This window comes from Chrysemys picta, chromosome 14 (genome assembly GCF_011386835.1).
Source record: "Chrysemys picta bellii isolate R12L10 chromosome 14, ASM1138683v2, whole genome shotgun sequence".
NCBI classification, from domain to species: domain Eukaryota; kingdom Metazoa; phylum Chordata; order Testudines; family Emydidae; genus Chrysemys; species Chrysemys picta.
Genome location: NC_088804.1, coordinates 30281986 through 30308369, shown reverse-complemented (window position 1 = coordinate 30308369; position 26384 = coordinate 30281986). Strand labels below are relative to the sequence as shown.

Below are 26384 nucleotides of genomic sequence, written 5' to 3'. Positions count from 1 at the left end.
TTTGTGTCAATATATACTTATGTCTGTGTTGTGTTGAGAGAGTTACAGGTTTTTTGGTTTGTAATTCTTCATATCATGGTTCTGAAGGTTAGTTTTATAAAGGAGTATAGTCTGGCACATTTCTGTTGCAAGTCCTTTAGTGCACTGTGACAGAGGAGGGGAAGGGATGTGGGGTAGGACTATAGGGAATGATCTCTTTTACTAAGGAAATGTTTCATTTGGGGATAGTGCTTAACATCTTTTTGCAATGCTGAGGCTAGCTTGTTGTTTTTGAAGGAGTTATGCTTGTTATTTATTTAATTGATTTATTTTTATAGTGACATCATTGGAGGCCTCAAACTTATTCTTTTAAGGGGAACCTCTGTAAACCTCAAACTTGCCTGGGTGTCATGACTGTGTAGGAACAAAGAGTCTTTGAAGACTTGATTATGAATGGGAGGTGAACAATGGAGACCCCTATTCCTACATAGCAGGAGGCAATATGCTGGCTTGGCTTTATATTTATTAGCTCTTTTTAAATGCCAATGACAACTATTGAATGTTTTTATATCTGTTTGTCTAGCTCTGATGGAAAATGCACATCTGCATTGGGGGCTCTGTGACTTTGATGTGTGGCATTTGTTATTATAACAGAATGTAATTTTCCCTGGCAAGTTATTCCAGATAACAGGTGTTTCCCTTTTTGCCCAAAATTTTAAGTTTGAAAATCCATAAAATCATCAAAAGGAAACAGTACCTGGCATTTTGAAATGTGAACTTTCCAGGGGCTGGAGGAGGGATACCTGAATTCAATTTTTTCTTCAGTTGCTTCCCCACAGAGTCCAAATGGTTACTTACCTAGCTATAGCTCTGGGCTGACTCCTATTGTCTTGGAAAAGTAATTGCATACAATACTTGACAATGTTATTTTTGTTTGTTGGAGCAGGGAATGATGAGACATCTTGCAGTGCAATAGATAACATCAGCAATGTGGCTTCACTTTATTCAGATTTGCATTCAAACAAAAAGGTATCTTCCCTCTCCCCTTTGCTTCCACCAACTGAACAATAATATAAGAATATAGATAATGTCACGGTGAGGGATGAGGATGTTTTGTCTGTACTTCTTTACTTCTGGGTATTAATGACAGTTTCCCAAACACTTTCACTTATATTTAGAAAGCCTTCACATACCTGAAGTTTAATACATGTTATTTATATTGAAAAACAGGAGATTTCTTCATCTTCTAATGTGTGTGTGGGGGGGAGGGGGTTGAAAGAAAAAATATATCTAATAATTCATAGATTCCAAGGCCAGAAGGGACCTTTGTGATCCTCCAGTTTGACCCCCTGTGTAACACAGGCTGTAGAACATCCACAAAATAATGCCTAGGCGCTTTTCTTGGAGCTGGAGATCACCGAGGTATAGGCCAGACCCCTTTTCCTTGGTCTCTAGCTAGGAAGAGGGATAACATGGACTGAATAAGATAGCTCTCTGCTATTTATGGATTCCCCTCTAGTGGCAAATCCTCATATGTCAGGTTAAGACTTAGCAGACCAGAGGATCTTGCCCCATATTTCTAAACTAAAAATTTTATTGTGGGGGAGAAGGAAAGGTGAGAGTTAGGGGATGGGATTTTTTTACTTCAAGAATTCCACCTATGCTAATACACTCTTGTTAAAATCCTGTGGTGCTGATGAGTATGCTAGCTATAGATTGTTTCCCCTTTAAAAAATAAATTCTAAATGTTGTGGTTACATTCCATACCCAAAGGAAAGCAGTGGCAACTAAAAAGGGAATATGCTTTTTAAATTAATAACTGCAATCAAGGAAGAATAAAGAGCATCCGATGTGAAATGTAGGTGAATAATTAAAGAATCATTTTAAAATGTGGGTGCCTCCTGAATACACATACTATTCCACAGTTTTATGTTTGAAAATTAGATCTCTGTGCCAGGACATTTCACACAGAACCAGCTTTGGACTGATCAGGATCCCCAGGAAATAGAAGTTATTTACTTTTCTTTGTCAGGAAAAGATTTTTTTCCCCCTCCATAATATTTTGTTCTTATCATGAATAAGGAGGATGGTAAACCTAATGGAACTTCTCATGGTCACAGAGGCAGAAACTGTCTGGTTTCCTTCTAAAACTGTATGGAATATAATAGACTACAAATAGCTTTTCATTCTTTTCAGCTTTTGAAAAAGGGGTTGTTGATTATTTATTGTATATTTGCCTGCTTTTCAACATTAAAAGAAGTGCCGCAAACTGTTTTCTGTGGAGAAGACAGCCGAGAGCTCAGGCCTTATTGAAAAAAAAAATCAATAGAAATGGCTTGAAGTGAACTCATAGGGGGGTAACTCAACAAACAATCAAGTCTCACAAGGACTGGCCGGTGATGAAAATGATGAACATCATATCATTAATAATAATACAAAAGTCAAGAACCTGAAACTGGAGGGAGGGGGAAGAGAGGGGAACCCACTATGTTAATTAATTCCTGATACTCAGAGTTTAACCCATGAGATCTCTCAGTGAAAGATTACTTCCTTCAGCACAATATTTGAAATGTCAGTGACTGAAGTTAGTTGTGGATATGTTATGTGGGCCTGATCCAGAGTCCACTGAGGCTCCCATTGAATTCAGTGGGCTTTTGATCAGATCCCATGTTTATTCATCCTAAATACTGCACATGAATTCCCACAAGCAATACCACTTAAAAAATAAGCAAGTATTAAAATAAAAGTTATGCAATTGTTTGTTATGATTGTTTATTTCACCATTTCTCTAATGTCTCAGAGAGCTGCCTCCTTTTCTCAGGCAATACTCAGATTTTACACATAATTTTGAGTAAAAAGTAAGAACTATGTGCAGCATCAAGCCCTCCTTTGATTTTCTTCAAAGATTCATTTCATAGGATATTATTTGTTCCTTGGCTTTTCGGTATAAAACAGGCAAACTTTTACCTATAAATGGAACTCCACATGGACATAAGGATCTGATTGCAGCACGAAGGCCAAAGGAATTTGAAGTAACTTAGTCAAAACCAACATGCTTCTTGCTTTCATGTGCATTTGGTAACAAGGGAATAGAATTTGTATTCGATGAGACCACTTATAAAAGTCAAAGACTGAGAAAAGAAAAGAAGAAAGGTATGCAATGTTTCTGAATGAGATGTGCACTTTTAGTGGTTCACAGAGCTAATGCAAACATAACTAATGGTGCAAACAGTTTCTTATCACCTTCCTGCACCTTTCAAAATATACTTGCAAATGGTTTGCATTCCTGAGTAATTTACTATGAGAAACAGTGATCACTAAGTGCTTGGAAAATTATTGAAAGACAGCCGATACTTGTAAAAGCATTATTAAATGATACTTACAGCAGGCACTAGGGAAAAAAGCAAAATATGCAAGAGGCCTTTGATACTAGGTCTTTGTCTTTATGCATTGACTGCAGTTCCTGATTTATTTAAGCTGGTACAGCTATAAATAATCTTTCTTTCTGAGAATACTATCTAAGTGAATGGTTTTTACAGGAGTATATTTTCATAATGGTCAGGTGTCAGAAGTGATAAGATTCAGCCACCACCACAAAAACTTGAGAGTGGCAGACTTTAGAAAAACACTCTCCCAGTGACCAAATAAGGGGATTCTTTCTTATTTAAAAGTACTCTTTTTGAACTCTAGTCTTCTGTCACAGAGGTCTCAGCAAATAGCAGTTCTATTTCCTTGTTACCAAAGGCATGTGAAAGCAAGAAGCATGTTGGTTCTGACTGAAGTTACTTCAGATTATCCTGTTCTTCTTTTTTCAGATTATTTGGGTTCTGATGCTGCAATCAGATCCGTATGTTCATGTGGAGTACCATTTATAGTCTCTGGTATGGCACACAGGTGCAAAGGGTGAATTCAACTGCAGGACTGGCACCTCTGTATCCTTAGTGAATTATTTTCCTTTCACCTAAATTCCTCCATTTAGTTTGTTCAAACATACATATTTCTGAATCCGCTCCACTGTCTGTTGGATTTCAATGTCAAAATATGGAAGAAAAAATAACGATTAATTTGCACACCAGAAGGTTTTCAGATTCACCAATTATATTATAGAATGTATATAAATACAATAATATATTAGCAAGTTTCTTATTATTCCTAGGGTACTGTTTGGAATTTTGATTAGTTGTCAGATTGACTATTAGGAAAACAGACATTGTTTTTATGTAGAAACACTAAAGATCAAGACAAAATAAAAAGAAAGTTGTATTAAACAAAGCAATCAACTTACCTATTTTTTGTTGATTAATGCTTTGGATGCGATTTGAGCATCCTAATTCTTTGCTTTTAGCTTCCAATGTATAAGCAAGATACAGGTAACTTGTTCCTTTTCAGTGGCTACAGAAATATCTTTTGCTCTACTCCAAGTGCCCTCTAGCGTGCAGTAACTAAGCAAGTTGCAATCTAAAGGAAGGATTTTTTTCTAACAGTCACTCTTCCAAATCCCAGAGTAATTTGTAACACTGTTTTCCCTCCTCAGAGGACATATAAACTAAGTTTTCACTGTATTAACTGTTTGTGTTTATATAAACATATTGTCTCTTTTATATAAGCAGAGCACTGGGTGACTCTCTCAGTTTGCTCTGACATACTTTTCAGTCACATAGAATTCAATAATCTTTTAAACCAAATATGCAAGGGTGCCTTAGGAGTATGTTTCCTAGTTACACAGCAAAACCAGAACCAACTCTTCCCCTCCCCCACATGCAGGTTATATAACCAGCAGCAAAATACACTCATAAGCCAAGATTTTCAAAAATAGGAGCCTAAAGTTAGGCTCCTGAGTCTATTGATTTTCGTAAGTGCTGAGCACCAACTGATGCTTCTACTTTTGAAAATGTCTTTAATTTTTAAGAGGCTGCAGGCAAAAAGGACTTTTATAAAACATATCCTGTAATACATAAAAGGATACATCTAAAACTACACTACTATTGTCCAACTACGTACAACCCTAATTCTGATTAGCGTGTTTGGATAATACCATAATACACAAATAATAAATAGGTATTGTTTTAGAATGTGTTTCAGGCTTTTTTTAAATTGCTATCTATGCTATACAAACAAAGGGACAGCCAAAGAATTACTGATATACACATACAGTGAGGGAGCACCATGGGACTGCATCCTTCCTCAAATCCAAGTCACTAGTTCAGGTACCTGTTCAGATCATGCGCTGGTTCAAAATACCAAAGTTACTTGGCTGAACATGTTGTGTTGTGTCAGCCGGTGACAGGAAGTACTGCACTGAGTCCAGACACAATGCTTCTTCTCCACAACAGGAGGCAATCAATGCAGCTAAGCTGTTTAACGGCCACATCAGCAGGATGGAGAGGAGAGAGGTGCCTGACAAGAGATAGAGAGGAAATAGAGGATGCAAAGAAAGAACGTTGAGAGGCAACAGGCAGTGAGATGCTAAAGAAAGAACAGGAAGGAACACTGAAAATGAAGAGTGAAAAAAAGGTGTAGTTTAATATGTGGGAAGAAAAGTGAAAAGGACAAAACTTCAGTAAGAAGCAAAGCATCCATATTTCTTGTTTGAAAATATTGTCATTTCACAAACATGTTTTTCAGACTTTTTCTATGGACAGTCACCATAAACCTGACCCTGAAAAGGTATTTAGGCACTTAACTTCCACTCTCTCAGCCACATACAGATGCTCACATACAGATCTGAAATTCAGTTTCTTAAGAGTTCATGAATCTATGAAATTAATATTTTATTCTAACTTCCCTTCCCCATTTTTCACTCTGAAATGACTGCAGTGCCAGTGTCCTGCTATAGTTAACAAGAAGGACTTTGCCATGGATTTCCATGAAGTTTCTAAATAAAGCTACTTTTTTATGGACCTGAAAACCACAGTTGGCCTGTGAGCACAGATGCAGCCACCATGTTATGGGGACATGCTCCTTTAAGACTAGAGGTTGCTGGAGTTGTGATGAAGAGTGGTCACTTGACTAAGTATCATATGACTACTTGCTGGAGACTAAACAGAGCAATTCTCCTTGATCAGATTCTGAGTGTAGTGCCTCCGTGAGGACCTGGCAGGAGGCCTAGGAGATAGGCAGGAATGGCTACTCCAGGAGAAGAGCATGTCCTCTCCCTCTTCCTGCTTTCTGGAAGCTGGAAGGTCCTCTCTTGGCTGTTACTTTGATCCTGTTTTGGAAATATCCTTAAGTTAACATAGACTCATAGATTTTAAGGTCAGAAGGACCATCATGATCATCTAGCCTGACCTCCTGCACATTGCAAGACACAGAACTTCATCCATCCACTCCTGTAATAAGCCCTTAATCTTTGGCTGAGTTACTGAAGTCATGAAATCAGGATTTAAAGACTTTAAGTTATAGAGAATCCACCATTTACACTGGTTCAAACCTGCAAGTGAACTGAAGGGGACCAGAAATGGCACTGTATTTTACCTCTTCAGTTGGTGTGCCTGGCCCCTCACCTATGTGTAGTAAGGCATGCAAGAATGTACAGCCTGAAGATAGAGGTGAAAACAACAATAGCAACAGTTACTGATAGAAGGGGATGGAAAATGAACGATAGATAGCATGTGCTTATAGGCCAGTAGTCTATTACAAGGCCCCTCTAGGATCCCAGCCTGCATGTACTGTGTATTTACCTGAGTAACTCACCTTAAGGATAAAGGGAATTGCATGCATACATTGAAGAGAACTGAAAACGTATGACAACACAGACAAACCTAAATTTGGCTACTAGTCTTTTTACTAGTTGGACTATAATTCCCGAAGGTTGTTACACCCATCAGAAGTATATTCCTATTTAGCAAAGTATTGTTAGCAGGGCTTTTATTTTTATTTGTTTAAAAAAAAAAAGTTGAAAAAGGAAGTCAACATATCGCCCATAAAGTGATTGCCCCTATGAATTGCTAATATTGAAGCTCCCAAGCTGATACTGTAATAAGGATTAAGAGGTGATATTGTGGTGAAAATAAAATATCCACTTCCTCTAAATATCACTTTATAATACCTGTACAACAAATATCACTGATGAAAGAGAAAATACATTATTTAAATCCCCCATGGCTTAATGCTAAAGTACAGGACTTTTTTCTTTTTCAATAAACGGCTAACAGTGTACAGTGTAGAGAAACAATCACTTGACTATTCAATACAAATTTAAATGCCTATTATGGAGGCAACTGAGTAAAATCTCCATATAGCCCTTACAAACTGATGTTCTAAGGTCATTTCAGAGCTTAGTAGGTTGCATGTATTATAATATTATTAAATGCTTGGTATCGCAATAAAACAAAACGCCTAAGAGCTGTGGACAAGATACTGTGGATAATAGGACTAGTTCAGCTTAGACGGGAGAATGATCTGACCCAATGTAATATTACTTCTTGTGAGACTAACATAAGTTGTAATACATGCCAGGAGAAGAAACAAAAGATGTGGGAATCCTTCACTACCTTCCTCAAACCCTCAGCTTCAGCAAACTTGCTATTCTACCTTCAGTTCTAATCCTGCATATATTCATCCATATCTGTCTGTCTGTCTACCCTGTCATATCTGTCAACACCTTCATGGCCTAATCCAAAACTCATTGGCGTGAATGGAAAGACTCTGATTTCTCTTCATTAGGCTTTGGATCAGGCTCCATGAGATGGTCTTTCATCTAAACAATAAACAGTGTGACATACAATTTATAGCAGGGATGCTTTACAAATTTTGGTAAGACAAGTGGAGCTATTCAAATAGTAAAAACAACGAGGAGTCCTTGTGGCACCTTAGAGACTAACCAATTTATTTGGGCATGCCACAAGGACTCCTCGTTGTTTTTGCTGATACAGAGTAACATGGCTACCACTCTGAAACCTGTATGCAAATAGTGTTTATTAAGGGCCTGATCTCTCAATTCTAGTGCACTCCAAACTACCACCAACTTAAATCAGAATGTGTAAGTAAACTGATACATTAATAATTATTTGTACTGTGGTTGCAGCTTGGAGTTCCAGTCATGGACCAGAACCCTGTTGTACTAGGTGCTGTACAAACGGAACAAAGAGACAGTTCCTGCCCCAAAAATGCTTGTAATCTAAGTCTAGGACAAGAAACAACAGGTGATACAGCTAGAGGACCACATAGACCTAATGAGACAATATCAATCAGCGTGACAGCCAGAAGACTGGGCAGTTGTGGGATGAAAACAAAACAAAAATCTTAGTGATTCAGAGTAAAAGTTAGAAGATAAAATCATTTTCACATATAGAAAATAATGTAACCAGTCCTGAAGCTGCTAAACGGAAGTAAATGGGAATTACTTATGGATTGGGGCTGCAAGATTGTGCCCTGAATTAGAATATTAAATATAGCAAAATTATTTGCATATGATGTGCACTACAACTCAGTATCCTCATACAGGGCCTAATTCGACTCCCATGGAAGTCAATGAAAAAGCTCCCAATGAATTGCTTGGGAATCAGATCAGGCCTTCTGTCATTATAACTAAAGTAAAACATACAGGGCCTGATTCACCATTGTGGCAGCTCCAGTTTTATATTGGTGTAACTCCATTATAATTCACTACAATTGGAGTAACACAGTGATGAATAAGACGCCCCTTTTTGAAATTAAAATATCTAATATTCATCAAATATTTAGAAGAATATAAAACAAATAATTGTGGCAAACATTGCATAATAAAGATGAAAGAGAAAATTATCCTTTTGAATTGTTAAGCTGATGAATAAAGACTATTACATTAATAAGACTTAATTGTATCATTAAATATTTAAAATTACTTCCTCTAATAAATGTTTTTATTTAACATATTTCCTTTTTTATCTATTACTTTCGTAACAATCCTATAGAATGTGAGCCAAAAAACCCACAAAAAACCCCAGCAGAACTGTTTGCATGTCTACCAAAAAGGGTTGCTTATTTCATTGTGCTTCTAGAGGTAATGGGCAAAAAAGGAGACATATGTTACCATCCCCAAGTCCAGGTAAACTGCAGGAGAGTACAATATTACACTTCCATTAAACTGAACTCTCTGGCTGCATGTGGCAGGTAGGTGCTGCTCTTACACTGAGGATTTTCTGACATTCTCCCACTCTTGCTCTAGCTCCAGCTTGGCTCCACAGATGGTAATAACTAGCATAAGTAAGTCTCCTATGGCAACCTGTGTTTCTACTTCCCTATCGTAGCTGTAATAGTGGGTCTGATCTAGTACTCCCTCTCTTGTTACCACCGGTACAGAAGCACTAGTACTAGAACAAGAATTGGGAAATTTCAGAAATCATCAGTCTACATTCAAGACAATAGAGGGGGGAGTCTGTGGAGAGAAACAGCAGTCCATCCCTGCAGATCCAGGCCAGCCCTACAAAATGCCTGCCTCTTTCTCGCTCACCAATTCCCTCCCTTGAACAATCTCTGTCTTGATTCATCTCCCTGCATCTGTGTCCTAGCCTTCTCGGAATTGGGGATGGGGTAGGGAATAGAAGTCTGAAGCAGCATTACTGCAATGTGTCCCCAAAGCTGTTGAGGTTTGTCCATCCTTGTAGAATTAAAAAGTCTACTTACCTTCAATATCTTCTGATTTTTTTCTCTCTATCTTCATTCTACATATGTACATATATCCAGATAACCTATGTATATCATAATTTTCCTTTGAAAAGCTATGCATTATAATATATATCTGCAGAAATAGTGATTAAAACCAACAAAAGCTAACAAATCAAACCATAACATTTTTTCTCAATGGACTTATCATAAAGAGATGCTGATATGTGTCCTTCACTGAACATTGTAAGAGTTAAGGTCTACACAAATAGAATATCCTACCTCTTTAGCTGCTGTACTGTCATGACTCATTCTTTCAGTTTTATCATCTTCTTAGAATGCTTCGCTTCTCTATCCCCCTCCCCCCCCACACACACTTTATTTCTCTAACATCTTTTAATATCTCTCTCCTCATTTTTCCCCATTCACCTTCCTTCTATACCCTGGCCTTCTTTGAGATAATATCCTCCCTCTCTCCCCGCCCCACCCCCTTTGTTTCATCTTATTTATTGTGATCACAGAAAACTGTTTTCTGGCACACAAAAGAACAGGGCTGCTTGCAGAAGTACTGTCATTATGCACTGCAGGTAGTGTGTAGAATATTAAGGAATCATGTAAATCAACTCCCTCAGTCCAATCTTGCATGCTTTTGAAAACTCTGAAGAATATTCTTCTTTTGCTGAGATCAGTTTACTTGTTTGCACATTGGACAACTGTCATCTGCAACAAAATAACATTTATTTTCACTTGGCAGCTGTAGAGTGCACTGGAGATGTAGAATCTTCTAATTAACATGTATGATGCTGCAAATATAAAAGGGGCCATCAACACATATTCTATTACCTATAGCTGACAGTCACACTGTAAAATATCTTTTTTCCTTTCACTGCACAAGTAAAACATAGAACTACAAAGGAGGAAATAGAGTATCAAGTTTTAACTCCAGTACCTTTCTCTTACCATTCTTCCAAGAACCTATTTATCAGGTTACTTTTCTGTAACAGTTCCAATTAAATCTGCCAGTCGTGACAAATGCCGGGTTACGTCATGGAACTAAGACTCAAATGACAGCAGAAATACTGAATGAATATTCACCTGCATTTTGTTTTAAGGAATCATTCCTTTCAAGCTACAAAAGTAACAATGTTAGGATTTTTGTTTCCATTTGGAGAAGCTCATAAAAATGGCAGTGTCCCTGACTTTATAATTAAAATGCTCATTAACATCATCATGAGTGGAGGTTTCTCAGGTAAGGCACTCAGGCCCACCCAAAAATTGGTCCCTTACTTGATAAATATTTGCATACACATACAATATAGGCAGTATTATGGAGTGTAGTGGGTTAGCGGTGGTCCCTCCTCCTCTGGTTCAGTGGGAGGCCACTCTGCCTCACTATGTCAGGCATTGCCCACAGGAATTAGCAGAGCAGTAAACAGTCTAAGGCTCTGGCCCTTAGGCAGGGCAGAGCTGCAAAGATATATGGCAGAGCCCCAAACAGTCTAAAAGTTTCCAGCCCTCAGGCTAGGGCAGGGCAAATGAGCAGTTTGAGCTCTGGCCCTCAGAAAGGGGCAGAGCTACAATTAGTCTCCAAGCTCTCAATGAGGGTGGGGCACCAAATAGTCTAGGAACTCAAGCCTCCAGCAAGGCAGAGCACCAGCAGTCTAGGGCATGGGTGGGCAAACTTTTTGGCCCGAGGGCCACATTGGGGTTGCAAAACTGGATGGAGGGCCAGGTAGGGAAGGCTGTGCCTCCCCAAACAGCCTGGCCCCCTCCTACTTTCTGCCCCCTGACTGCCCCCCTCAGAACCCCCGACCCATCCAACCCCCCCCCCCACTCCTTGTCCCCTAACTGCCCCCTCCCGGGACCCCACCCCATATCCAACCCCCATGCTCCCTGTCCCCTGACTGCCCCCCTCAGAATCTCTGCCCCATTCAACCGCCCCCTGCTCCCTGTCCCCTTACTGCCCTGAGGCCATCCACACCCCAACTCCCAGACAGGCCCCCTAGGACCCCACACATATCCAACCCCCCGTTCCCTGTCCCCTGACTGCCCCCCTCAGAACCTCCGCCCCATTCAACCACCCCCTGCTCCCTGACAGCCCCCGGCGGCCCCCCAGCCCTTATACAACCCCCTGGCCCACTTACCATGCTGAGCAGAGCAGCATGTCTGGCTGCTGCGCCGGCTGGAGTCAGACACGCTGCTTCTCTGCTTGGCAGGAGCACACAGCTCCGCCGCCCAGAACATTGCCTGTGCAGTAATATGGCTCTGCAGGGGAGGGGTTACCTGACATCTTGTCTCAGGTGGACAGCAGACAAACACAGGCCTCACAGCCTAAAGTGGGGAGGCGGCCACCCCAGGGGTGGGGTTGCCGGGGACCCGGACCCACCTGACTCCACCAGTCCCAGCCCAGGGCCCTAATAGCAGTGGAGTATTCCGCCACTGGGTCAGTGGGGAACCCAGCCGCAACACGGTGACCGGGTTTCCAGCAGCAATGCAGCCAGACTGGGGTCAGCTGTCCCTGGGCCACTTCCTCCCCTCCCCTTGGGGTGCACCTGGATCTGGGGGGGGGTCCTCTGTTTCCTGAGGGTAGATGGCCAGCAGTATTTCTAGCAAGTCCTCAGTGCCTAGGTCGGCTGGCAGCTACAGAAGTTCTGGCCAATCTTAAGCTTGGCAGGGCTTCTCTATGGTCTCCAGGAGTGGGCAGAAAGTATCTATATCCTTCGGCGGCTGCAGCACAACCCACTCTTTATATTTCCTGTCCCGCCTCCTGACTTCTGGTGGGAGAGATAGGCACAGCCTGTATCTCCTCACCTGGGCTTAGAGAGGGGCCCCTCTCCCACTCTGGATCAGTGGGAGGCCACTCCGCCTCACTACAGGGAGATAGGAATACGTCACATCTTGCAGGATTGCTTCCTAAAACACAAATTACACTGACTTCAATGGGACTAAAGTAGTAGTTATCCACATTGTTTGCTGTATAGTTCAATATAGATATATATTTGGCTTAGTGTATGGTTTTCACACCAAACTCTCTGTGAAAATGCCCTCAGACAGACTTTTAGTCTCCAAACCACAAATTGTTGCACACCCTCACCCGGAGTTGTCTCATACATAATTTAAAAATAAATGCAAAAGTGAAGCTAATGTTAACAATGCAATATCGAAGACTGACAGTGTAATAATTTGTTTCCTAATGGAATAAGTAGAGTTATCCATAAGGAAATATAAATATGAACTCATGAGATTACTTGTGATGAGTAGAAACAATCTCAGTGGCCTGCAGAAGTGACTTCTTTCACAGCACTTGCAGATAAATATGCTTGACACCATGGACTTGACATGTTTAAATCACTCACGGAAGTGGTACTTTTGATAATGGCATTGTTAAAATACTCAAATTAAAAAAAAATCTTAAATTAATATTGCAAATGAAAATGGGATTAGCAGCAACATTTTGACCGCAAGGCTTTCTTTGGAAATGATCCCTAAAGAGAAAACAAAGAAAACTGAAAGACTATTCTTTGGTATGTCTGTTTCTTAGCTTGTGGTTCACCCTGTTGTATATCATATTTGTGCTTTATTTAAAGGCAGAGAAAGGACTCCCAATCTGTTTCATCTTTCCCTTGTCTGTTCCTTTTACCAGACCAGCAATAACTCAAGATAACTTTGCACAAGAGCAACCCCATGTTCTGCTACACATTTTTCATTACCATAGCTGAGGTGTGAGCAGTCTGTAGAAACAAACAGGCTAGAGATACAGCAAAAGAAGTTGGCTGAAGGGTGAGAAAATGAGATGGTCATTAGTGACAAAACTCTTAACATCTCACTACTATTTGATGCTCATTGTAAAGTGAGTTGGTGGTCTCAGTCCTTTGTCCTAGAGATGAGCTGTTCACATCACCAAACCACTGCCACACTGGCACTGAGTGTTAACCATTTTGGCAGCTTCAGCTGAGAGAATATGGATTGAATTGGAACAGAGACTGAACTCCGCTGTCCCCAGAAGCAGCCTCTCTAGGTCAGGATTGAGGCACACTAGCAGGGCTACATTAACAAGCGTTCACTGCTGCTACCCACACTGAACCTGTTCTATGAATAGACAACTCCATTCTCCAGGCCTGTCAATCTGTCACCAAGAGACAATGGAAAGGAAAATTAAAAGGTTGTGATGTTTTCTTCTCCAAAAATAGGATTTAAGTCATCTCTAAAAAGTGCAGTTGCTTCGATGCTTTCACTCAGATTCCAAAGCCTGTTGATATCTCCCTATTTCTCACTAGTACCGAGCTTCCTGTTGGGAATGCTAAAACCACATAAGCAAATCAGAATAAGTACCTCTATTATAGCCCAGGATATAAAGATGCAGAGGTGATAAAGATATTAATACAGAGATGAAAAGAAGAAAACACAGATGTAATTTTACCTTTTTGTTTTTCCCTTTGCTGTTGTTGATGGCATTAAAAATGCTAATGGCTCTGGTTCTCCACCTCTGGCTCAGATCTGTCAATGAAGAGAGCAAGGGTTAGTTCCTCTGTCAGTGGCACTGCTGTCTGGAATGACAATTCAGGTAAGCCAATCTCAAATTTTGTCATGCAACTGTATAAACCAAAGGATCTTAAATTCCACTGGAAAAGAGGGCTTGTGGAAAGTATCCTAAAGCAGACAAATGGATGGCCCAGTAAGTCTTGAATGTTTCCATCTGTACTCTTTATCTGTAAGGGTGGAAAGAAATTAGTGAATGCCACTGTCCACTTTACCCGCAATAACACAGCCCGATGGCATCAATATAAATGGAAAGAAGATCCTGCTGTATTAAAGCAGAATAAACGATTTAATCAGCTGTGTGAGCGGCGTGGTGCTTAGTAACTGTAGGCCTGACCCTGTGAGGTGCTGAGGGCCTCTGGGAAGCCAGGGAGTGGAGAGTGCTCAGTACCTCCCAAGCTCAAGCCCTTTGCACTGCGACATTTGCAATTCAGTCCCTCTGTAGATTAGGATTGATTTTCCTTGTCTCAGAATGCAAAAACCCAAACTGTAACCTTGAAATTGTCATCCAGCCCTCGAATACGGCCATCGAAGTAGTGGATGCAGCATACTCTTGAGAAGCTGCAGAAGGAAAACCAGAGGTTCTGTACCAACATACTATACCACATGCTATATTTACCAACATAGTATATAACAACAGTGGATTGAGGTGTAGCAAGGTAGTGCATATATATGTATGTAATTTGCTTTTTCTTTATGAATTAAGAGTATAGTGTATTCATAATTTTTTTTGGAAATACATACTGTTTGCATATGCATTTTTAAATGAATTTAAATAGACACTCCAGGGTGCAAGTAGCTAGAAAAACTTCATGGGAATAATCAGGTTACCCTCCCAGGGTTGGAAATGCATCAAGCCTTGCTAGGGAGCAGTGCGGCACCAGCAGCCGCCACCTTACCTATCTTGTTGTAACATAAATGATGATCATGCTCCTTCTTCCCATGGGGCAGCTGGGGCTTGTTGGTGGGAGGAGTGATATAGTAGTTGGCCAAGTTTGCTGGTTTCATTACAGACATGGTGAGTTTTTACGGAAGTTATTAGAGTTTTTGTGATCAAATGAATCAAGAACTCAAAGTACGCCACAGGAGGTGTGCTCCCTGGGGACTCCAGAAACTTCTGTTTAGAGTTCACTGAAACCATAGTAACTTAAAATGACAAAGATCATATAACCATACTCAGACTTTTGAAACAGACTTAGCATAGCTTTGATATGCATCTATATCTTTAATACCGATTGAGCGCTTTAGGATTTGCTATTATTTATTTATTCTTCATTTATAATGTAGCAGCACCCACTATACACTTGGTTCTGTGCAAATATATAGGAAGACAAGGTCCCTGGCCCAAAGAATTTACAATCTGAGGCCCAATTCTGAAGACGCAGATCCCTGCATCCACGAGGAATCAGTTACAGGATTAGTGTCTAAAAATATGAAGAAGAAGAAGAAAAGAACAGGCAAAGGGGGATGAACAATAGAGAATCCTGCTGCAGTATAGAAAGTCTCTCATTTGTAGCTACTGTTCTGTTGTTTTATACTAAGGAAGAGAACATGAAAGTCAAACTGAATCTCTTAGCCCTCCTGGGGGAAAATAGTATGAATAAGATTAAAATGGAAAGAAGTATGGATGTGGTGGGGCAAACCCCTTCCTGTGACTATGTTAGTTCTAGTTATTTAGCTAGCATACAAAACCCAGCGAACTAACAGAGGTTCGTGCGCACCCTTATGATTTAGTGTTTGTCACTTCTGATAGCCACAGGTGTTCTTTCTTCAAGAGGATTTTAGCAAATGTGCCTGACTCTGTGACATCTGAATGTTGTCCCCAGACTAACAAGAGGTAGCTTTTGCCACTAGGCTATTTTCTGGCAGATGCATTTATTAGCACTGTTTATTTCCCTCCCTGTAAAACTGCAAACTATTACCTTCCATTTACAAAAAAAGTATAATCTCATCTCTCTGCATTTAGACCCTTACGTTAGCCAGACTCTGATTTACTGCTTCTCCCCACAGAAAGTTGTTCATAAATATTCTTACCTAGTAAGATTGTAGGGCCAAATCATATAAATCAGTGTAGCTCCCCAGAAATCAATAAAGAAGCGTTCTATACCCCACTAACTCAGGACACTGGGGCAGGAAGAAGAGATTGTGTTTTAAGCAGTGAGGAGAGAGTGTGAGGTGCAAGGCAGCTGTTTCTGGAGGGCAGAGGTATCTGACCACAGATTGCTGAAAAAGAGATTTGCCCATGTGTATTTTGCTACCACCCTCATTAGAAGAAACAGAACTTGTGCGCAGTATTTAAAGAAAAAAATTCCACTAGGAAAACACTGGACTCCACAGCACTGATTTCCACTCCACAAGGGACACTGAACTGATAGCCCCAAAATTCTACCACCACTCAGCAAAGGGGTGGCAATACTTTTTTATCTGCTGACCTTGATGAGACCACACGTACGATTTCATACACAGTTTTTGTTACCTGAGTGTCAGAAAGATTAACAAAAGCTAGAGTGAAGAGAGCCCCACAAAATGTTATTTTTTCCACTTCTATCATTTTCTCTAGCCCATTAAGTGGATAAAATAGGTGTAGTTTGGCAAACAGCTAACAGTTACTAAAGGTGGCCACAATAACTGCATGCATTTTAAAAAGTGTGAACGCCAAGGATTGCAGGGGGAGATGGCAGGGAGGTGGGGATGGTGGACATCCGGTGCAAGGGGGTAGAGCTAGGAACAGTGAAATGGAAACATTGAACATTCCAAATTAAACAATAATGTATTAACAGGGGGATCTGATGATTAAATATGTCCTGTCCATTTCTAATTTCTCTCATTTCTTTTATGTGTCTTCATCATGAAGTCCATGTACATTTTATATTGATAACCAATTTTTACAAGACATTTTTAACCATTTTCACTATTTTTGTAATATAACCAAAAGTTAGATTTTTCAAAGCTTCAATTAACAGCCAGACTGTATCTTGTAACTTGGCTGAGAAATACTTTCTAGAAAACAATCCAGTTTTTTGGCAGACCATCTGACGAGTTCACAACTTTTGATCAAGCCTTACATTATGTATCATCAGTATTCTTTTGTTCATCTAGTACCTACCAATTTTGCTCATCAAAACCTAGTACTGTTTAAAATGTGGAAGAAGGTTGGCATGCTTTGTGGGCCATTTATGGAAATCAAGAACAGGATTTAGCATTAATATACATAAAATGACTAGATATTATGCACCACAGATCCAGATCAGGTTTAGCTTTTTAAACCCCATTGTATAACGTAAAGCATTCTCTCACTGAGGGACAGAAAAAAAATCAAGTGAAGAAATAATTACAAAATGAAAATCTAGTTCAGTTGAGGATACATAGTATATTAACATTCTCATCACAGCAGGACGTTGGTAAATAAGGCTTACATCTATTAATACTAATTTTTAAAAAAACAAAAAGTAACATTCAGACTGTAAATGTAAAATAGCAAATGTACTTTATTTCTAGTGCTAAGTACTAGAGGACTGTAGCCTTAACCCTTCTTATGCAGTGGTACTTTCAGAATTCACCTGCTAAAATGAGGGACTGGGTCACTATATAGACTTCAGAACACAGGAAAGACTACAGAATGTGATTTCGGTAGTACTGGGCCAGTAAGTAGGACTATTTGCAAAGCAACCAACTACTCATGAGGATGGATGTGAGAATCTGGCTGATAATAGAGCAGGTTATTCCCTTTTCATCATTATAAACCAATGTCCTAAAATTAGCTTAGGATGTACTATGCCACTGGAGGGTGTCTTTTAAAAGAGAGGTTTCAGAGTACCAGCCGTGTTAGTCTGTATTTGCAAAAAGAACAGGAGTACTTGTGGCACCTTAGAGACTAACAAATTTATCATCCAAAGAAGTGGGCAGTAGCCCACGAAAGCTTATGCTCTAATAAATTTGTTAGTCTCTAAGGTGCCACAAGTACTCCTGTTCTTTTTAAAAGAGAGAGCTAAAAATCAAGGTCCTGATTGCCTGTGATAATTAAAGATCCCATGACACTCTATAAGTATACAAAGATACTAACCCAGTGCCATTGCCAAAATCCAACATGTGATTACATCCTGTCTAGTTAAATTCCTTTTGAGGCGTCAAATGGAAAAAAAATGTTTTCACTTCCTGTCCTAAACTTGTACTGGATCCTTGAGCTCTTGAACAGCTGTGTTTTATCCCATAAATTATCTTGTGTATAGTTTGCATATCAATTTGTTATAATTATGCAGTGTTTATGGATCATATGGGATGACGTGTAAGGTCATTACTGTAACGAGTCTGCTGGCTTGTGTTACTGGTCAATAAGTTTCTGAGAACTGAAGTTCCCACATGATCTGAAGATTCCTCTTTTCCAGAGAATTTTTTTCATGCTTGGGTTATTGGAGGAAAAATGCTCATTGAGTATTCAGCAAGTTTTATAGCTGTGCTGGAACAAGTCTGAGAGTCTTTCTAATTATTGGGGTTCAGTATCTTACTATGGTGATACTGGCTGTTGCCATAACTACGTCAATCATTACTACTTTTCTAGGATGATTTGCAGATGGCAATTTTTCTCCACAGCTAAGGTGCTATGATCAGTGTGCAGCTGTGAGCCAGTGAAATGCATTCAAAAGAGGCACATCCAGGATCAACACTCCGTTGGGTGAGAGTTTTCTATTTATTAATTTCTCTTGGATGCAGTGACATTGATTTTAACGGAGCTATGCCAATCCACACTGTCTGGGGATTGGAACCAATGTTTTCAGAGTTCACCACAAATGTTCCTTTAACAGGATGTCATTCTGTTGTCGTTAGGCCCACATCAGGAGTACAGTCAGTTCTCTCCTGCTTGTTCTTCTCCCTATTCTTTCTTTTCAGCTGGCCACCTGCAATGTCAATATACCTGGAAAGGGGAAGGAAGGGAAAAAACAACATAAAATCAATCCACCGGGGAAGTTTTTTTTCGTCTGCTGTGCATTGATCTCCCAGAGTTATTTATAGATTGTGACATTCTTAACCAATGCAGTCTTTGTGTTCTTGCCTTTGCTTTGATGTCATCATCATGAAGCAGACCTCTATAGTGAACAAAGGAATACTTCATAAAGGCATCATCAAGTGGGAAAAAATTCTCCCTCCTGCCCCCTCCACCATGCAGGATTAGTCAGTCCTGTCACACAACAGAAATAGCACTTGAGTGATAGCATAAACTCTGATGCTGGATAGACCTAGTAGAGACAATAATGATAACAACATATACCACTTCCCTTAGTTATCAAGTATTTAAGGCAGACGATTAAATGATTGTTCTCTGAATAAACAGAAAAGCATGAGTGTGCTTAGTACAATTCCCCAGCTCCTATCTAGTGGATTGCCTGCTTCAGATATGTCTCTTTTATCCAAAGAGATCCATTGCTCAACTATTGCACCAACAATGTGTAACTAGGGTTTTACAGACCCTCAGACCATCTGCACTGCTTGGCCCTGAGCTCTCAGCATGATTAATATGCAGTGCCATATCCCCGGATGTGTGGATGTCTGTCTGACTACACCTCATTGATTCACAAGCAGTAGCCAACAGGCAGCATCATGGTTAAAAAGGAATAGTGGGGGTGCAGCTCTTGCATAATGAAGTGAATAGGGCATCAGTCCTTACATACAGACAGTCGTGCACTAGATTTTTTTATTCTGAGTTTTTAAAAACAATACAATTTTAAAGTCTCTCACTTTATATTTTTGGTTTGAAATTTAGTCAAGCATTAGTTCTCTTCCCCCCCAAAAAATCGCTGCTGCAGTGGAGCCCCAGGCTATAAAGAGATTGCTAAGGAAGTGAAAACACACTCTCTTGCAACACTGCTATTACATAAGGACTGTCAAAGCAAGCCTAGAACTTTTAAGAGATTCTTATGAATATGCTTGGAGTTAGAAGGTAGCAGGCTGTGAGGTGGCTGTGACTGACTTGCACTGACATGGGACTTCTCAGACATTTTCTGGAATGAAATGGTGGCACTTACACTTTACATGTTATTTAGCATTAGCAGTAAATTGAAATAGTCTTGCCCCCTAGTGGGTGAAAGTCTGCAAAGAGATTATGCTGCAGGTTCAGTATAATTATTTACTCCAGTTGTAAAGTTACTGTTTGGGATTCAAAGATTATTGACTCAGGACCTAACAGGAGTATACTCCCCACAGCCTGAAAGGTAATTATTCCGATTAATGGGACTGATTTAATACTACTAAAAAATCTAATAAAGTTCTTATCTGAGAACATCCTTTGTCTTGCTAAAATTTTCAAATCTTTCTGCACCATGCTGCATCAGAACATTTCGTTTCTGAATGCTTATTGATATAGGGTTACATCTCAATTTAGCCATAAGTAGGTCTTAGGGCTTGCTTCCATCTATGTCAAGAAAAGTTTTGCCATCAATGGGAGTGGGATCAGGCCCTAACTGACTCATGGTATAAGAGTTTGTTCCAGCCTCTGCCCACCCTTGTGTACAGAAGCAGACTTCCTTTACACTTCCTTAAATTTGCTAGTCAATGTGTAACTTACATTATCTTTACATACCACCTCTCAATTTGCCCCAATAAGCCAAACTCTCTGTTGTGGGGAGAGGGATCATCATAGAATATCAGGGTTGGAAGGGACCTCAGGAGGTCATCTAGTCCAACCCGCTGCTCAAAGCGGGACCAATCCCCATACCTATTTTTTCCCCAGATCCCTAAATGGTCCCCTCAAGGATTGAACTCACAACCCTGGGTTTAGCAGGCCAAAGCTCAAACCACTGAGCTATCCCTCCCCCCATAAGTCAATGTAGCCCACAGAGGGGGCCAGAAGAAAGGAATGCGGGGGGGGAGGGGGGGAGAGGGGAACGATAATGAGACAGTGTATAGGTAAAAACAACAAGGAGTCCAGTGGCACCTTAAAAACTAACACATTTATTTGGGCATAAGCTTTCGTGGATAAAAAAACCACTTCTTCAGATGCATATATAGGTAGAGTTCTATCTTCTTACATCCTCTGGCTACTGGCTTTTCCTAATATATTCTTCACTTCTTGCTCCTTGGCAAATATGTTACATTAACTTTGACTCTCTTAAACTCAGAGATTTACATTCAGATGTGATATGGAAAGTGGTGAAAATTACAGGTCAGTAAATGGATGCAAATCTAAATTGGTTTAACCTATCCCCTGAGGGTGCCAAGAGAAAGCCTATGCTATGCAGTATCAACTTGGGCCATATCTATACTACAAACGTCAGACAACGCAAGTTATGTTGTCGTACATACCCCAAAGTCTATATATTGCTCAGGTGTATACATAATTGTCTGCCTACACTGGTGCTGTGCATACTCCCCACAATTGCATTGATGTAAAGCAGGATTCACCACAGGTAGGCATCCCATGCATCATTGTCCATGCCAATACTCTTTGGGACATTTTTGCAGTTTTTGTGGTGATAGTAATGATTCACCCAACGATTTCTGGGAGCTATGGGTCTAGCTCCCAGGGTGCAACATTCTCCACCCCGTAATACATTCCAAATCCTGTAATTTGTGCCATTTTTTGAAAATCCACAAAACCTGTGCATTGCTTTTCAGTCTCTGCCATGTCTGACAGAAAGATGGAGCCCACAGAGCTCAGCATTATTCTCATGAATATTATAAGTGCAGCATGAATGATTCACCTGGATTTGCAGACCTGGAGGAAGTACCAAAACCATTGGGATCATAATGAGGAAGATGAGGATATCTTTGAGGAGAGTTTGTTGATGGACATAGTGAGAAAAAAAATCCAGGTTGCTCATAGCATTCATGAAATAGCTGAAGATGGTGGCAAATTATTTCTGGGCCCAAGAACAAGCACTGACTGATGGGACTGCATTGTAATGCAGGTTTGGGATGATGAGCAGTGCCTGCAGAACTTTCAGATGCAAATGGCCACATACCTGGATCTGTGCACAGAACTCACCTCAGCCTTTCAGTGCAGGGACACCAAAATAAAAGTTGCATTGACCGTGAAGAAGCAAGTGGAACCACGGTTTGGAAGCTTGCAATGCTGGCTTGTTACTAATCAGTGGGAAATCATTTTGGAGTTGGAAAATCCAAAGTGGGGGCCATTGTCACGAGAGCATATAGAACCATTAATCATCTCCTGCTGTGTAGGACTGTGATACTTGGCAATGTGAAAGAAATAGTGAATAGATTTGCAGCAATTAAGTTCCTGAATTCCAGTGGGGCAATAGGCAGAACAAGGATTCCTATTTTGGCAGTAGCCCACCGTGCTACTGAGTATATCAACAGCACAGGGATATTTTCCTATGGTTACCCAAGTACTAGTGAATCACCAGGGGATACATCACGGATATTCGTGTGGGTTGTCCAGGGAAGGTGTGTGATGCGTGCATCTTTGAGAATACAGGACTGTTCAGAAAGCTGCACGCAGGGACATTCTTTCCTAAATGGCAGATTACCACTGGCAATGTAAAAATGCCAATAGTGATTCTGAGGAACCTACCCGAACCTTTGCTTATGAAGCTCACCATGGGCCATCAGGTCAGCACTACGGAAAGAGTCAACTACTGCTTCAGTAGGTGCAGAATAACTCTGGAATGTGCTTTGGTAGATTGATGGGTTGCTGGCATTTTTTACTCACTAGATAAGACCTCAGTGAGAAAAAACAACATCCCAATGGTTGTAGCTGCATGTTGTATACTGCATAATATATGTGAGGGAAAGCAGGGGAAGCTGCCGCTAGAGTGGAGGGGCGAGATGAAGTGGACGTCTGCTGAATTTGAACAGCCAGACGCCAGGGCTATGATGTGGAGTTAGGAATTTGAGTGGGGGAAGGTGTTTAAAGGTTCGTTTTCACTGTGAGCCACAGTAGTGTTCTGTCTTGAGATAATGTATGTCTTATGTCATTTAAATTATGTATTTTTTTGGTTTTTGTTTGCTGGTATCTATTATGTTGTGCCTGCTGCAAATTATAAAGACTTCTGGGCCTAGGGCTTTGCCTGCCACTATGAATTGTGTGGTGCTTATTGTACATTTATAAGTATGGGGGTGTTTTCCTCACGCTATGAATTCAGCGGTGCGTGGTGAGCATTTATAAGTAGTGTTTGATTTCTTGACTGCCTCTATGCATACTGTAATGTTTGTTGAGAACTAATCAAGATACTCTGAGTGCAAAAATTCAATGCACAAAATCAAAGTGCAAACACACGTACTGTGTCATACCATTTTCATAATGGGGTGAAATATTTAAAATTCCTTTTTAAAAGGAAGCAAACCTTTATATCCATTTGTGTAAACAAAACCGTTGTTCATGGTAGTGCATTGTGGCTATCAGTCTGTAGTTTTCACAGGTCAGAGTATTTGAAGCTGTGGTTTTCCTTGCTGGCCTCTGGCATGGAGCTGTAGGTCTGTGATGCCATATCCATGTGATGCTGAAACTCTTGGGTCTTTTTGCCTTCCCCCCCGTGAATGATGAAGAGCATGGAGAAATATTGGCCCTCCAAGTTGTGTGTCCATGACCCAAATCTCGCAAAATATGTCCACCGTAGTCCTCTTTCTCCTCCTCCTCCTCTAGGTCAGTCTTTCTCTGGGCGTGAAGGGGACACTCCTCAAAGCCACCACTCAAGAATCTGCTGATAAAGCAGACACAAGTACAGTCAGATTTACCATCATAGCAGAAAGGGAAAGGTAAGTCTCAAAACATCCCTATATTATTCCCATAAATACTTACAGTAAGAAAGCCTTATTGACACTTCAGCTTTGGTGCACTTTGGTAGAGCAGAGGTCTCCAGCTCCAACCATGGTGGGGCAGTCTGCCAGGGGTGTGGGGGTGGGCGGTGGGGGGGTGGGGGGATTGGTGATATTCTATTGCATGAAGCTATATGATTCTGGCCCCTTTGCACAAGTCAGAGAACAGGGTCAGGGCTGTGAACATTGGCACTATTTTTCACTGGTAGTGTTGATTTTTGGCTGATACCTCACTCCTCAGGGTTATAAAGGCCAGAACCCAGCTGTTACTGGTGTCCTGAAGCAAACTGGGCCTGTATGCCACTAGCTGGTTTGGTGCCAACTGAACTCAAAGAATGGCATGGGTAAGTGTCCTACCACCGAGGAAGAAATAAGGCTGCCATCCCTAGAAACCTTCTAGAGAGGATTGCAGAATCTCTCTATAAAACGTTTTATCCTCCTGAGAGATCTCGATGAAAGGGACATTGTTATTCACATAAACAGACATATTTCACCCTTCCCCAACGGGAATGGAAAGGAGAGGCTGTCTCTATTTCTGTTTGTTCTACCTCTGCCCAAGCACAGGACACCGAATTGATGTGTATTGTGTATTCAGACTGCCACGGTAGTGTTGAAGAATTTGTTTTGAATTTACTTCCTAATTTTTAATTTTCTCACAATATACTAGTAAAGCAATGAAAAGTTGATATCTTTGTTTCATAAACTTGAGGATAGGCCAAGTGCCATCTTTAAATGGGGGTGGGGGAAAGAGATGGGAAAGGGGAAAGAGAGAGGGAGGAAAAGCAAATAAAACATTGTAAAGGAAAATGCATGCACACACTTACCCAAGCTCCTTTTCCCTTCATCACTGGGCTCATCCACACTTGCCTTGTGGGAATAGCTAGACTCCTGCTGAGATTCAAATAGGTCCTGGCTCGCGGCATTGTTGGAGTCTCCTACTGTGTCTCTCTCCTCAACTTCTGCCTCCTCACTATTCACTGCAGGAGTCTGTGTCTTGGGCTCCTCTATTGTATCCATGGTGGTGTGGGGTCTCCTCCAAGTATGGCATGCAGTTCATTCTAAAAGCAAGTCTGTGGGACAACACCAGATTTTTTTGCCTTCCCTCACTTTATGGTATCCCTGATGATGCTCCTTTGCTTTTCCATGGCACTGCTGCTGATCCCTATTGTACCCCTTTGCCTGCATCCCCCCTGCAATCTGCTTGCAGATGTCCATGTTTCTATGGCTGTTCTGCAGTTGTGCTTCCACAACCTCTTCTTCCTACACGCCCAGGAAATCCAACGCTGCTTCTCTGCTCCAGGCAGGAGCGTGCCTCGAATTGCTGTGTGTGCATGGAACCCTGGTTAGTTGGACATAAATAACAAAGATGAGCTGCTAGGTATGCTTACCAAAGTGGGCAACCAGGAAAGGGCATTTCAAAAACACACCAGGTTTTAAGGACGGGGGGAGGGAGGGAGGGACGGGCTTCCAGTCTCTGTAACCCCTAGTCAGTAGAGTTTTAAAATGTGAGCAGAGTGGTCACTGTTGGAAATGGGGTTTTGTGGCACAGTGGCTGGAGGACTATTAGGGACAACACAGGTCAGGCATTGTCTACACTTGCATTGAGTCAACCAAAATAGTTTGACCATGGTCATAGAGGTGGTTTTAGAATGTCGCTGTAACAGGACACTTACACTGGCCAGAGACAAATTTGAATGCAAACATGCATAAATAGGCCAACGGTGACTTATATTGACCTAACTTTGTAGTATAGAAGAGGCTTAGAATTACTTTCAAATATGCCCTAGGATTTCAGCACTTTTGAAGTTGTTTCAGAAGAGGTGGATTATATGCATTACTCACCTGCAAGTATGGTTTCATTCTGAGAGTTCTTAGAGACTCAGGGAGATGTAAATGTCACTATGAGAGCTGGACAACTAATTTTTATTTTAAAAATAAGTGAAATTTATCAATGAAAATATTTGACAAATAATTGTGGATTGTTTGACTGGCTCGAAACCCTGGGCAATACTGGAAAAATAGATTTTAGGATTTTTTTTAAAGAACTGATTCTGTAGAATAACATCTATCTGAACAATATAAATTCAATTGCTCTATCCAGTAATATTGTGTACTTCTGAAGCATTCTTTCACCGATATGTCAGTATGCACATATGCAAAATATTTTGGAAAAGTTAAGGAAAAACCATAACAAACTTATACTTTCTTCAAAGTTTCCTCCCTATTGGCTAAAGCGTGATCTCTGATCTGCCAAACACAAGCTTTCTTTGTGCCAATACCCTGTGGAAAGTCTGGAATGTTTACCCCTTTGACTCAATGTCAGGATGTATTATACTACTCTAACAGGGGTTATACAATTTCCCTCTCTTCTCTGTAAAATCATAACAACTCTTTTGACATGTGTTATAATGGTGTGTGGTAGTGAAGGGTGGGGAGAATGTAAAGATTAAAAAAAAAGATATATTTCTCATCTTGTTTCATAACTAACAAAATGTGTAAATGAAAAATAACCC

The 26384-nt window shown here is 40.6% G+C and overlaps 1 long non-coding RNA gene across 1 annotated transcript in view; it reads right to left on the bottom strand.

Moving 5' to 3' along the window:
- Nucleotides 1-13984: 13984 nt before the first annotated feature.
- Nucleotides 13985-26384, bottom strand: part of LOC135975629 (uncharacterized) — a 75188-nt gene continuing 62788 nt past the window's right edge. The window contains exons 2-5 of the long non-coding RNA XR_010592605.1: nucleotides 24696-25210; nucleotides 23400-23756; nucleotides 18167-19015; nucleotides 13985-14061 (exon numbers count right to left, since the gene is read on the bottom strand). This is a non-coding gene — a long non-coding RNA (uncharacterized LOC135975629). The remainder of the gene's footprint in view (nucleotides 14062-18166; nucleotides 19016-23399; nucleotides 23757-24695; nucleotides 25211-26384) is intronic.